This window comes from Bos grunniens, chromosome 11, assembly GCF_055505025.1.
Source record: "Bos grunniens cultivar Pamir isolate PY7600 chromosome 11, Bosgru_T2T1.0, whole genome shotgun sequence".
In the NCBI taxonomy this organism is placed as follows: Eukaryota; Metazoa; Chordata; class Mammalia; order Artiodactyla; family Bovidae; genus Bos; species Bos grunniens.
Genome location: NC_141175.1, coordinates 94772488 through 94787506, shown reverse-complemented (window position 1 = coordinate 94787506; position 15019 = coordinate 94772488). Strand labels below are relative to the sequence as shown.

Here is a 15019-nt window from a genome sequence, read left to right as displayed (position 1 = left end):
TTTTATCAAGCCCATCTTTGCATGAAATATGCCCTTAGTATAGCTAATTTTCTTGAAGAGATTTCTAGTCTTTCCCAGCCTATTGTTTTCCTCTATTTCTTTGCACTGATCACTGAGGAAGGCTTTCTTATCTCTCCTTGCTATTCTTTGGAACTCTGCATTCAAATGGGTATATCTTTCCTTTTCTTCTTTGCTTTTCTCTTCTCTTTTTTTCACAGATATTTGTAAGGCCTCCTCAGACACCTATTTTGATTTTTTTGCATTTCTTTTTCTTGGGGGTGATCTTGCTCCCTGTCTCCTGTACAATGTCACAAACCTCCATCCATAGTTCATCAGGCACTCTATCAGATATAGTCCCTTAAATCTATTTTTTAGTTCCACTGTATAATTGTTAGAGATTTGATTTATGTCATATCTGAATGGTCTAGTGGTTTTCCCTACTTCCATCAATTTAAGTCTGAATTTGGCAATAAGGAGTTCATGATCTGAGTCACAGTCAGTTCCCAGTCTTGTTTTTGCTGACTGTATAGAGCTTCTCCATCTTTGGCTGCAAAGAATATAATCAGTCTGACCTCAGTGTTGACCATCTTGTGATGTCCATGTGCAGAGTCTTCTCTTGAGTTGTTGGAAGAGGGTGTTTGCAATGACCAGTGCATTCTCTTGGCAGAACTCTATTAGCCTTTGCCCTGTTTCATTCTGTACTCCAAGGCTAAATTTGCCTGTTACTCCAGGTGTTTCTTGATTTCCTACTTTTATATTCCAGTCCCCTATAATGAAAAGGACATCTTTTTTGGATGCTAATTCTAGAAAGTCTTGTAGGTCTTCATGCTGCTGCTGCTGCTGCTAAGTCGCTTCGGTCGTGTCCGACTCTGTGTGACCCCATAGATGGTAGCCCACCAGGCTCCCCCGTCCCTGGGATTCTCCAGGCAAGAACACTGGAGTGGGTTGCCATTTCCTTCTCCAATGCATGAAAGTGAAAACTGAAAGTGAAGTCGCTCAGTCGTGTCTGACTCTTAGCGACCCCATGGACTGCAGCCTACCAGGCTCCTCCGTCTATGTGATTTTCCAGGCAAGAGTACTGGAGTGGGGTGCCATTGCCTTCTCTGGTATGTCTTCATAGAACCGTTCAAATTCAGCTTCTTCAGCATTACCGGTCGGGGCATAGACTTGGATTACCATGATATTGAATGGTTTGCCTTGAAAACAGAGATCATTCTGTCATTTTTGAGATTGCCTCCAAGTATTGCATTTTATACTCTTTTGTTGACTATAATGGGTACTCCATTTCTTCTAACGGATTCGTGCCCACAACAGTAGATACAATGGTCATCTGAGTTAAATTCACCCATTCCAGTCCATTTTAGTTCACTGATTCCTAAAATGTCGATGTTCACTCTTGCCATCTCCTGTCTGATCACTTCCAATTTGCCTTGATTCATGGACCTAACATTCCTGGTTCCTATGCAATATTGCTCTTTATAGCATTGGACCTTGCTTCCATCACCAGTCACATCCACAACTGGGTGTTGTTTTTGCTTTGGCTTCGTCTCTTCATTCTTTCTGGAGGTATTTCTCCACTGATCTCCAGTAGCATATTGGGCATCTACCGTCCTGGGGAGTTCATCTTTCAGTGTCCTATCTTTTTGCCTTTTCATACTGTTCATGGGGTTCTCAAGGCAGGAATACTGAAGTGGCTTGCCATTCCCTTCTCCAGTGGACCACATTTTGTCAGAACTCTCCACCATGACCCATCGGTCTTGGGTGGCCCTACATGGCATGGCTCATAGTTTCATTGAGTTAGACAAGGCTGTGGTCCATGTGATTAGATTGGTTGGTTTTCTGTGATTGTGGTTTTCAGTCTGTCTGCCCTCTGATGGAGAAGGATAAGAGGCTTATGAAAGATTCCTGATGAGATAGATTGCCTGAGGGGATAATGGGTCTTGTTCTGATAGGCAGGGCCATGCTCAGTAAATCTTTAATCCAATTTTCTGTTCATGGATGGAGCTGTGTTTCCTCCCTGCCCCACTCCAGTACTCTTGCCTGGAAAATCCCAGGGACGGGGGAGCCTGGTGGGCTTCCGTCTATGGGGTCACACAGAGTCAGACACGACTGAAGCGACTTAGCAGCAGTAGCAGCAGCAAACTGTGGTGGAGGTAATGAAGATAATGGTGACTTCCTTCAGAAGGTCCCATGCATGTACTGCTACACTTGGTGCCCCCGACCCTGAAGCCGGCCACCAGTGACCCACACCTTCGCCAGAGACTCCCAGACACCCACAGGCAAGTCTCCTGTGGGGTCACTGTTCCTTTCTCCTGGGTCCTGGTACACAAGGACCTGTTGTGCCCTCCAAGAGTCTATTTCCCAGTCCATGTGAGTTCTGGCAGCTCTATGGTGGGGTTAATGGCGACCTCCTCCAATGGGAATAAAATTTGGAAAATAGTGTATTAATAAAAGTTTGGGTGTGATAGATCATCATACATAGAAAAGAGTAAATAGTTTGAGTAACTTTAGACTTTGTTACGTAGTAATATAAAAAAAATTATAAGTTTTTTAAAACAGGAATAAATGTGTATCTTCCAAATAAGAGAAATATGTATCTACCATCTCTGGGTGCCTACCTTTAGTTTTCTCTCTTGGGAAAAAAAGCAAATAGGTTTTTGTTTAAGACATTGAAGTTGGATCTCTTGCAGGCACTGCCACATCTAATATTAACTAGTATAATTTCTGAATAATATTTCTCCACCAATATACTGTAAGATCCAACTTGGAAGGGACAGTTTCTATATTTCCCCTTCCTATATTTAGGAACTTAATGTAGTACTTGTACAAATTGGGTTTATATGAAGAAGGGAGGAAAGGCAGAAAGAAAGGAAGGGGGAAAGGAAAGCTCTCTATAGACTCTTAACTATTTGAATAATCATAAAAAGTGTTTATTAATGAATCAGCATCAACCTGAAGAAGGATCTTAGTGTTCAATCTATATTAATATTTTTATCAATAATTTGGATAAGAACAATAACTTGATGTTATCCAATTTGACAGATGCTATACTATTAATGGGAATAAATAATATTAAGTGAAAGAATCAGGACAAAAAGTCTTTTCTGGCTGTGAAAGACAGAATAATGTGACCCTCCCCCAGAAAATGTTCAGCTACTATTCCCTGGAACCTATGAATATGTTACCTTATGTGGCAAAAGGTAATTTGCAGATGTGATTACCTTAAATCCCTTGAGAAGGGGAAATTATCCTGGTTTATCTGGGTGTAAGGATAAGAACACTTCAGAGTCAGAGAAGGAGATGCGCTGACAGAAATAGAGGCAGGGTGAAGTCTAAACATGCTTTGCTGCTGGCCTTAAAGATGAAAAAAGGGATGGTGAGCCAAGGAATGAGGAAACCTTTAAAAACTAGAAAAGACAAGGAAACTGATCTTATCTCAGTGCCTCCACACCTTGATTTTAGCTCAGTGAAGCCCATTTTGGACTTCTGCTCTCTAGAACTATAAGATATAAATTTGCGCTATTGTAAAACACTGGGCTTGTGACAATTCATTACAAGCAGCAAAAGGAAACTAATGTATTGGCTGAAAGTATAAGATGGTCTAACAAAATATTTAAAAATACAGATTTAATGCAAATTTTTATATTGAGATCAAAGAAGACAACCAAATCTAGATGGATACTTTATAATGTGTCAAGGGCTTATGAATTTTAATTAACAACAAGCTCAGTAGAAAATAAAGAGATGCAAAGAGATGTGTGGGCTTGGAATGGAGAAACAGAGGTTCCATGTCATCACTGAGAAGGGTCCTGCAGACCCCACATCATTATCAATGATGTGGCACAGTGGGCAGCCGTGGGTTTAACTCTTTACAGAGGATATTGACAGACAGAAAGGACATCTAGATGAGGAGGAATCTAGAAACATATTTAAAAAAGAAGTAACTAGGTGGGAAAATTTCATCAAAATAAGAGAAAGTCTATGAAGTTATGCCACTTTCTTAAGTGATAGGAGCTTATTTTCTGTGCTTCCTGTGGGTTTCCCAGGTGGCTCAGTGGTGAAGAACCTGCCTGAGATGCAGGAGACCTAGAAAATGCAGGTTTGATCCCTGGGTCAGGGAACTCTCCTGGAAGAGGAAATAGCAACCCTCTCCAGTACTCTTGCCTGGAAAATCTCGTGGACAGAAAGAGCCTGGGATCACAGAGTCAGACATGACTGAACAACTAACACTTCACTTCATGGACTTATTTTCTGTGGTCCCTAAGGTTAAAACTCAAACTAGAAGGCTCCAAGGGGATTTATTTTAATCCAGCATGAAGAAGAAATCTTTCACCCTCCCAGCAGCCCTGACATTGGATGAATGTGAGGGTGAATATTGGAGAAGGAAATGGCAACCCACTCCAGTGTTCTTGCCTGGAGAATCCCAGGGACAGGGGAGCCTGGTGGGCTGCTGTCTATGGGGCCGCACAGAGTCGGACACAACTGAAGCGACTTAGCAGCAGCAGCATTCTGAAATTCTTGCCCCTAGACATAACTAAGAGTATTCTGAGAGTCTTGTCCCTAGATGTAACTGAGCATAGCTTGAGCATGTATTTTAAAGTCTCTTTTGGTCCTTAAGAGACTGTGCTCCTTGAATGGAAAGTGAATAGGAATAGTATCATGGAAAGAAGAGAGATGACTCCACTGTTTCACCCAGCTTTCTTACCTCCATCCAAGCCACAGTTTCAGAAAGAAACCTGGGCCATTAGAATTCTGCCTCCATCTTGGAAAACCCAAAATCCTGATGATAAAAGAGAGGACCTTGAGTCCTTGCTAGGCAATTCATTCCCTCTCCTACCTCAGCAAACAACAACACAACCAAAGAAAAATCTGTAATTACATCAGTCAGTTCAGTTCAGTTGCTCAGTCGTGTCTGACTCTTTACGACCCCATGAATTGCAGCATGCCAGGTCTCCCTGTCCATCACCAACTCCCAGAGTTCACTCAAACTCATGTCCATTGAGTCAGTAATGCCATCCAGCCATCTCATTTTCTGTCGTCCCCTTCTCCTCCTGCCCCCAATCCCTCTCAGCATCAGAATCTTTTCCAATGAGTCAACTCTTTGCATAAGGTGGCCAAAGTATTGGAGTTTCAGCTTCAGCATCAGTCCTTCCAATGAACACCCAAGGACTGATCTCCTTTAGAATGGACTGTTTGGATCTCCTTGCAGTCCAAGGGACTCTCAAGAGTCTTCTCCAACACCACAGTTCAAAAGCATCAATTCTTCCGTGCTCAGCTTTCTTCACAGTCCAACTCTCACATCCATACATGACCACTGGAAAATGGTCATACAGCCTTGACTAGATGGACCTTTGTTGGCAAAGTAATACCTCTGCTTTTGAATATGCTATCTAGGTTGGTCATAACTTTCCTTCCAAGGAGTAAGCGTCTTTTAATTTCATGGCTGCAGTCACCATCTGCAGTGATTTTGGAGCCCCAAAAAATAAAGTCTGACACTCTTTCCACTGTTTCCCCATCTATTTCCCATGAAATGATGGGACCAGATGCCATGATCTTCATTTTCTGAATGTTGAGCTTTAAGCCAACTTTTTCACTCTCCTCTTTCACTTTCATCAAGAGGCTTTTTAATTCTTCTTCACTTTCTGCCATAAGGGTGGTGTCATCTGCATATCTGAGGTTATTGATATTTCTCCTGGCAATCTTGATTCCAGCTTGTGCTTCTTCCAGCCCAGCGTTTCTCATGATGTACTCTGCATATAAGTTAAATAAGTAGGGTGACAATATACAGCCTTGACGTACTCTTTTCCTACTTGGAACCAGTCTGTTGTTCCATGTCCAGTTCTAACTGTTGCTTCCTGACCTGCATACAGGTTTCTCAAGAGGCAGGTCAGGTGGTCTGGTATTCCCATCTCTTTCAGAATTTTCCACAGTTTATTGTGATCCACACAGTCAAAGGCTTTGGCATGGTCAATAAAGCAGATATAGATGTTTTTCTGGAACTCTCTTTTCTAAAACCAGCTTGAACATCTGGAAGTTCACGGTTCACGTATTGCTGAAGCCTGGCTTGGAGGATTTTGAGCATTACTTTCCTAGCGTGTGAGATGAGTGTAATTGTGCAGTAGTTTAGTGCTTCTCAAAATCTATAAAATCTTAGAGTTGAGGAAATGTATTTTCTGGGCTCTTGTCCCAGTTCTCAGGGAAAAAAAATAGAGCAGTAAAATGAGCAGTGGTGTCCCATTTCTCACAGAGCCTGGTTCCTCTTGATCATGAAGAAGAAGGAAGGCCCCACCGGCTCCCCGGTCCCTCAAGTACTTGGCATCCATTCTTTCAGGAACCCCAGTCCTGTGGGGGAGGCATGGAGGAACTCCTTTTCCCAAATGAGACGAGGCCCTTGACCTCAGGGATGGCTTCTTTTTGGGTCCCAGCCTTGATATGTGTGTGGGGAGAGGTCAGACTAGGGGCACAGATTGATGACAGGGTGGACAGCCCAACCCCTTACAGGTTCCAGAAAACACAGGGCCCTTGGGTACCCTGGGGTTCTATGAGAGGGTGCGGGATGAGGGGAGATCAGAGAACACATCGTTCCTGGAATAGACTTGACGCCACAGATTTGTAGTTTCAGTCCTACACATGGCATCCCCCACCATCACCAACTTTAAGGGAATTTCCATCTCTTCTCTGTCCCTCGGCTCACCCTCCACCCTGCCCAGTCTTCAGGATGGGTGGGAAGGGAACTGTGGAAATTCCCTTTTCAGGGACATGCGGGGTGACCGAGAGAGCAGGGGGTGGTGGAAGCAAAGGGAACACTGAAAACTGAGAAGGATCCCTTGGCTTTCTGCCCCCACTTTCATCCTCAGCCAGGTCATCCTCAGAAAGGAGGAAGGCCTCACCAGACCCACCAGCAGGTGCTGAATTTTCCCAAGGCCTCCTGCCCACCCTCCTCCAGTCCCCCAGCCAGCCCACCCCACCAGGGAGTCAGAAGGCCCAGCTGACAGCTGGGTTGTGCAATCAGCAGCCCAGATGTGGCTGGGACTCTGGCTTGTGGCAGCTGCCTCTGTCATCACCCAGAGCCTATGGCCTTTATTTCACCCTTGAGCTGTATTCTAGCAACATTCCTGTTCTTATCCCAGACAGGCCCCACCCCAGCCACCATCCTCCTCCAGCAACTCCAGAGAACACTTAGCAGCTAAGGATTATGGGCCCAGCTCAGCCATGCAATGCATACTCTGCTGTGCCGCCAATGGGCAGGGCCTCACCCTCCTTGGGCCTCACTAGATACATGCTAAACCTTGAGCCCTAAGTTCTCTCCTGAACTTCTGCATCATTCTCAAGGCCCTTGAGTTTAGCGATGCATTTATTGGCTTCCCACAGTAACTGGATAAAATATAAAACCTTTTATTGCCCTTGGGTATTCTAACCAGGGCAAGGTCACATCCCAAACAGCAGCTACCATGACCACTGTTTGCAGGAAGCCTTGGGTGTGGTCAATCTTTAGGCAACACCATTGATTCTTTGGCTTTAGGTTTGGCAGCCAATCAGACCTACAATAATTTCAGCCTACTCTCTGCTTCATGCAGGACTGCCTGACTCAGAGCAGATGCACTGTAGTTATTTGCTAAATGGAAAAATACAGTAAAGATTAGCCGAGATAGACAGCTGCTTGAGGTCACACTACAAACTAGCGGCCAACACAGGGTAAATCAGATTGCTTTTCCCTGCACCATACTCTCTGAATTCACAGATGTGATGGTGGTGATGGTGGAGTGATGGTGAAGAAGGTGGTGGTCATGACGGCGGTGATGGTGGTGCTATGGTGATAGTGGTGGTGACGATGGTGATGGTTGCAGGGTTGGTGGTCAATGATGCCCGTGATGGTGGTGCTGGTGGTGAGAGTATTGGTGATGGTGGAGACGTGTTACTGGTTGTGGTGATGGAGGTGGTGGTTGCAGTGATTGGAGTGTTGATGAAAGCAATGGTGGGGGTGGTGGGGATGATGTGGTAATGATGACAGTTAAGATGGTTATAGTAAGGATGATGGTGACAAGGGTGGAAATGGTGGTGACGATGGTGGTGACAATGGTGACAATGCCTTGACATGATAATGGACATGAATCCCCCTTATTTCAAGGAGTTCTCTTTGGGAATGCATGCTGCTGCTGCTGCTGCTGCTACTGCTAAGTCGCTTCAGTCGTGTCTGACTCTGTGCGACCCCATAGACGGCAGCCCACCAGGCTCCACCATCCCTGGGATTCTCCAGGCAAGAACACTGGATTGGGTTGCCATTTCCTTCTCCAACGCATGAAAGTGAAAAGTGAAAGGGAAGTCATTCAGTCGTGTCCGACTCTTCGAGACCCCATGGACTGCAGCCTACCAGGCTCCTCCATCCATGGGATTTTCCAGGCAAGAGTACTGGAGTGGGGTGCCATTGCCTTCTCCGTGGGAATGCATAGCACATTCCAATAACTTTGGTTCTCATCTTCAACTTTGGGAGGATTCAGAATCTGAGCCCTTACTCTAAGTTTTCCTCAGCAGCAGAAACTAAGTCAGCTTTGACCCCTGAGCCAGCCTTGAAGATATTTTGCCCAGAACTGCTGCTCTGATGAGGATATGGAAAGACAGCTCCAGCTGCTGCCCTGCTGGATCCACCAGAGTTTTCCGTGGTTCCTGGGGCTACTCCAGGCAATGGCAAAGCACAGCAGTGCTCCTAATGCTAGCCTGTTCCTGGGGATGCAGGACTCCTCAGCCAGGTGAATTCGATTCACCATCCTCCCAATGCTGAGACTTTCTTGGAACTGTACCACAGTCTCAGATTCTTTTTCCCCAACCCTCCTTCCTTCCCTCTCCCCTTCTCAGGGGCAGGCCTGCACTGCCCTCAGAAGGTTCCTCTCAGCCCCCTGGCTCCCTCTCCTTTATTCTGGGAGAGTGTTCCTCCTTCCTCCTTTGCAGGTGTTTCCTCTGGTAACTCTTTTGTGTCTTTTAATGTCCTGTTCTATGCTTTTCAGAAGACCCGGGGAGAAAATCTGATTGCTCAAGCTGGGTAATACCATTCTGGTGAAAAAGAATTTTTAAATAGACAAAACATTTTTTAAAATGAGATGGATTTTCTTCTGACTTTCAGACTGCCTCTGAGGACAATTCCAGGCTGGTATGTGTTATATGCTTTGAGAAATAAAATTTGCCTTTGGGAGATTAAACCCTTGCAAAGGATTTGAAATAGATTGGAGAGAAGGGGGAAGATGGAGGAAACACAGAGCAAAGACTTTGAGACAGGAATAAACTTGCTATGTTCTGGGGATGACTAAGGTGGAGGAGAAGTCAGAGAAGTGGTGAAGCTGAAGCTGAAAGGTGGAGGGAATGAGAGAAGGATGTGGAAGTCAAGGAGAGGACCTGGGATTTGATGAAACAAGAAAAGAGGTGACACAGAGGACTCTTGGTTGGGTGGGAAGTGCATTACAGAGTGGCCGGGCAAGAAGGGCTCACAGGGAAGAGGCCATCTGGAGGTGGCTGGGGTCATCCAGCCGAGCCACGATGCCAGTGGGATTGAAACGGGCTGAGAAAGAGTAAATCCGTCTTGTCTCACTGTGCATGACCACTGGAGAGGAGGAAGGCAGCAAGGCGCCTTGGAGCTTCCAGTCTGGAAAGTAGCCTGGCGGTACCTCTGACAGAAACAAGACGGCTGAAAGGTTCTGGAGGAGAGATTGTGAATTGGTTTTGGCCATGCTTTTCTGTTAATAGTGGGCATGTCCACCAGGGACTTGGAGATGTGGGCCTGAAGCTTGGCAATAAGACTGTGGACCAGGATGCGGGCTTAGAAAGGGAAGAATCAAAGGCGCTGTCCTCTGAGGCAGATGGAGGGAGAAAGCAGATCTTGGGAACTACCTACAGTGGTGGCAGGGAAAATGGAGTGGAGCAAACAGATGAGGGGGTGAGCCACAAGCAGCAGGAGAGAAAGGCAGGCAGTGCTTATAACCACAGGAGTCCTGGAGGCTGAGGGGTGCCTGTGTTTCCCTGAAGGGAAGTGGGGACAGGCATCTGGGGGTTTCTCACAACCTCAGAGGAGCTCTTCCCTAGAGCCAGGCCAGGACAGAGGGGTGACATTCTGGCAGGCTCAGAACATCTGCACCCGCCACCAGGGCGGCCTCCCACAGGCTGCTCCTGTGGTCCAGTGGACACGTCGCTCTCCTGGGGTCAGCGCCGGGGCGGCAGCAGCCTCCGTGTGAGGTGGTAGTGCTGGCATCTGATTCCCTGGAACAGGGACTAGGAAAACAGATGACCTCAGGCTGAAAGCTCTTAGAAGCATTGCTCAGAAGAGGGCGGAAAAGACGAGGCTAAAAATATACACAGACCCAAATTCCCTACCTCTCCGGAAAAATTCCAGGCAGAGTGTCCTACAAATGCGTCTGACACAGGCCCTGCAATTGGCTGTTCCCTCACCACCCTTTCCCCATCATGCTTGTCTCTGGCCTGTGCACCTGCCCTCCACCCAGGCTGGTTCCTCTCTGTGCCTGGGGCACCTTGGCTCAGTCCTATGTCCTGCCTGTCCCCACGTCCCCCTACTTCCACCTGAGGCACCTTCCTTCTCCATTGGGCTTGTCCTCACTTGGGCAGCATTCATCTCAGAATGGCCCTCCAACTTCCTCCTCCTAGGAGCCTGCTGGACCACCCATGCCAGGACTGCTCTGGGTCCCCTAACCCAGAATCTGAATCACACAAAATTGACCCTCAGATGGTCTCTCTTTCCCTCAACTTCTGAAGGTTAGACAGATCTCTTACAGTCATAACAGAATCTTCATAATGGAGGTGGAAGCAAGAAGGGACTTCTGATGTTTTCTTTTTCTTCTATCTCCAAAAGCACTCAGTCTATAATTAGGCACATGTGGAGCTTTAATAAGGTGGTGCTAGTGGTAAGAAATTAGTGAGCTTCCCTGGTGGATCAGACTGTAAAGAATCTGCCTGCAATGCGGAAGACCTGAGTTCGATCCCTGGATTGGGAAGTTCCCCTAGAGGAGGGCATGGCAACCCACTCCAGTATTCTTGCCTGGAGAATCCCCATGGACAGAGAAGACTAGTGGGCTACTGTCCATGAGGTCACAAAGAGTTGGACATGACAGAGCGACTAAGCACAGCACAGTGGCAAAGAATCCGCCTGCCAATGCAGGAGATGTAAGAGGCACGAGCTGGATCCCTGGGTTGAGAAGACCCCCTGAAAGAGAGCATGGCAACCCGCTCCAGTATTCTTGCCTGGAGAATCCAGACAGAGGAGCCTGGTAGGCTATAATCTATAGGGTTGCAAAGGGTCAAACATGACTGAAATGACTTAGCATGGCACAGCATGGCAGAAGCTTAATAAATCTTAGTGAGCAATTGAATAAATAGAATGGCTCAGTTATTAGCAATAAAAAAGTGGGTAGGGACTGTGGAGGGTATGGAGGATGATGGGGAAGGATGGGGAGGCTTACCCAATGTGTGTGTGTGTGTGTGTATGCGCACATGTGTGTGGGCAAGTGTGCCTGCCCTTGCATGTGACATGCATGAAAAACTGTACTAAACCAAAAGGGAGGAACTAGAATGTTTGGGATTCCTGAGTAGTTTCTAAGGTTCTTAAGACAGACCTGGGCTCCCTGGAAAGCCCAAGCCCACATCTTTGGGGCTGGTACTACCTGATTCTTGCCCTGAATCTCCTCAGTTTGGCTGGAGATCGGGGAACCCTCCTGGCAGGGTTCCCAAGTAGAAGCTTTGGATCGTTTTCTGCCTCGAAGACCCTGGTTCCTCATCTTCAGTGGTGGGGAATGGGACACAGGGGTCCAGGGCATGTCTAATGGCCGGCGTCTCTTTACAGCGCTTCCTTTGCTTTTCTCTCAGGACCCTCTCCTTACTACTGCCTCTGTCCAACTGCTTCAGTCCTCATCTGGGAACCTCGAAGCTCCAGAAGCCCTGAGTACAGCATAAGACCCGACCCTCAGTAGGTAGCCCAACGTCGCAATAGGACGAAAGGGAGGGTAGGCAGGAAAGTGGGGGAGGAATTAGTCTTCCAACCTAAACCGTCTGGCAGGAGGATGGCAAAGAAGAAAGAGAAGGAAAACACATAGACCTCCTGCGGCATCATCCCGGTGTCCTTGCGGCACACGTGGCTCAGCAATGCCGGCTGACCTCTGTTTCAACAAAGCGACTGTCGAACAGTCAAAATAGTAAACATTACAGCTCTGACACGCTGGGGAAGGGGATGAGATTCTGACCCCCACAATTCAGCGTGACCCTCAGGGGAACGCCCAGTCCATCCCTCTCCAATCTAAGGAACATCAGGTGAGGAATCACAGGCCTTCTCCTCATCTCCCTCCCTTCTGGCCCCAGCCAGCCACACTGGGGATCTGGTCAAGACTGGACACTTCACGGTGGGTGGGCTGACTCAGACACCACCTCTTGTTTCTTTCACTTCCTGGGACCCGGCCTTCCCAGGCAGGCCCGCCAGCCTCCTGCCTCCTCTCACTTCCTGTGCTACGTTCTCACGGCTTGCCCGAGGCGGGGTGGACCAGGTGCTCCTAGCCTGTGGACAGCGGGCAGGTGGCTGCCAAGCCTGCCACACTGCCCCGGGCTACGGAGTCATGTGGGGCTGGGGGCAGGAAGCTCTCCTTGGACTTCCCAGGAAGCTTGGACTGTCCACCCAGCTCATCAGAGCAGCCTTGCTTTGGGGAGATGCTGGGCATGCATTCGGAGATTAGGGAGCTGCTACTTTGTTTCCCTTTTGGATTTTATCCTTATGTTCAAGACTCCCTTGGCAGGAGAGCTGGAAGGCAAGGAGGTGAACCGTAGAAATCAGGCCCCAGACCTCCCTGGAGCCTAATAAGGAGCCAGTACAGAGATAACTCAGTGAGATGCTAAAAATGCATCCTCAAGGTCACATTTCCATCATGTTCTGCCCCCTTAAGCAGATAAAGTGAAGAGCACAGGCTAGGAGACAGAAGACTTGAGATTCCAACCCTCCCCTGAAGGAATTCTTTCTGCTGCACAGCCCAGTGTCCTTCTGCGCAGCATGAGAAGATGGCTCTAGGAGACCGCAGAGGACCGCGCAGCCTCTCCTGTTAAGCAACTTCAGGATCAGAATTCGGTTTGATGCCTTCAGTTCTGTGTGCAGGACAGAAGCCGAAGGAACTCAGTGGTGGAGCAATGGGGTCAGGAGAGGAACCCACATGTGTGAACCAACTGGAGACAAATGTTTGGCAGAGTTTGATTGAATGCCTGAGTGAGTGGATCAGACCGGCAGTGACGGCTTGTGGGCTGGAACTCTTGCAAGGGAGCTGTACATCCATATGCCCTACAAGCATCGACCGAAGGTTGAATAAATAATACAACTTGCATGTATATGTGTGACTATTTTTCAAATCATCAATGCTGCTGTCACGAATGAAACACAGATTCACTCGAAAGTAGTCCTGCGTGCAGACCGCCTTTGGGTTACAAGGCAGTTTCTCAAACAGCAGACCTTATAAAGACAACTGCGGTTTACAGTGAAATAAAACGATATCTGGGCTCTTCTTTAAAATACTCAAGGGAAAAAAGGCAGGGGGTAGATGAAACTAGGAGAGAATGTTAATAATTATTGACGCTGGATGATGAGCACATGGGGGGCTATTTACCGTTGTCTTACTTTTGTATGTTCAAACTTTTCCATAATAAAATGTTTTTTGAAAAGTATAAGTGCTCTTATGTGGTCATTCATGGAATCTATTGACATTAAAAAAAGAGATTTTTTTTTTTTTTGTGGAAAGCTGTTCACAATACATCGCTGGATGAAAAAAAGCAGTTGTGAAGCCATATGAAAGTATGACTTCAATTCTCTTTCTTTAAAAAAGTGAGTACAAGTATGTGTGTGTGTGTGTGTGTGTGTGTGTGTCTAGAAAAAGGCCTTCCTTTCAGACCCTCTGGAGATGTGAATGATGGTTACCTCCAAGTAGAAGGAATGGGATCATCTTTATTTTCTTTATTCTGTACATCTATATTTCCAATGAGTCTATTTTCCTTTTGTTATCTACCCAAAATATTATTTTTAAAACATTATAATAAGTATTCTTAGATTCTGAGAAAGGTTAGGAGGGATTCATATGGACCCTCGACTGTGATCAGAATGCAGTTTTCAGGGAAACGAGCAAGGGGAACAGGCTTGGGAAGCTGTCATGAAGGACAGACGCCTTGCGCTGGGTCTTAAGGATGGGCAGGATTTAGATCCCAAGGCGGGTGGGAGGGTGTTCCAGGCAACATCAAAACAAGTACATCCCGTCTTGAGACAGTGGCCTTCCCAGAGCTGGGATGAGCCCAGGGGCCAGGGGGCTGTGGAGGACATGGAGTAGAGATGGAGGGGTTGGGTGGGGCATGGCCTCGAAGGGCCATGGGGTTCTGGGAAAAGAGGAGCCTGAATGTCTGGCTAAAAATGGTCCTGGGTATGTGTGTGAGTGTGCACGCGCGTATTAACTGTGGCATTCAGAACAAGGGATAATTGGAAAAACATGACTGATGCTGAGCCACACGCATTTGGGGACATGTGGCTCCAGTTCTGGGATTGTTTGTCATTCCTTATTTCAGGAAAGCAGGAAGACAAAAGATGTAGCTTCGAACGCAGCGAAGACTCAGATGTCACCAGTCAATGTGGGGCCAGGCCACCGCCATCTATCAGCAGCGGCCTTTTGAGGCTGCCACCCGCCCCATGATCAGCCCCATGCCTGGGCTGTCCTGTGCCAGCTGCCAGATAGGACCCAGAGCCCTCCACAATCTGAGCTTTCGCACGCTGGGAGAGGGAACTCTGGCTCCTTCCCAAGGGTTTGCCGGAAGGGAGCTGGAGGGACAGCGGGATGCAGAGGAAGAGGTAAACTGGCAACTGGAGTTACAGGCAAACTGGAGTCAACCGGGAAACTCCCAGAAACCCCAGCACAAACCAAGGAACGAGCCTGGGTGACCCACAGAGGCCTGCATGACCTCAGGAAGGGCCAGAGGCTGCTGACTTCCAAAAGCTGGGGAGGTTGAGGGC

General features: G+C 47.3%; 1 long non-coding RNA gene across 1 annotated transcript; it reads left to right on the top strand.

Moving 5' to 3' along the window:
• Window positions 1-2039: 2039 nt before the first annotated feature.
• Window positions 2040-13692, top strand: LOC147363575 (uncharacterized). The gene is made up of 3 exons (XR_015135971.1): window positions 2040-2370; window positions 11863-11962; window positions 12927-13692. It is a non-coding gene; the product is annotated as an uncharacterized LOC147363575 (long non-coding RNA).
• The last annotated feature ends 1327 nt before the right edge of the window (window positions 13693-15019 follow it).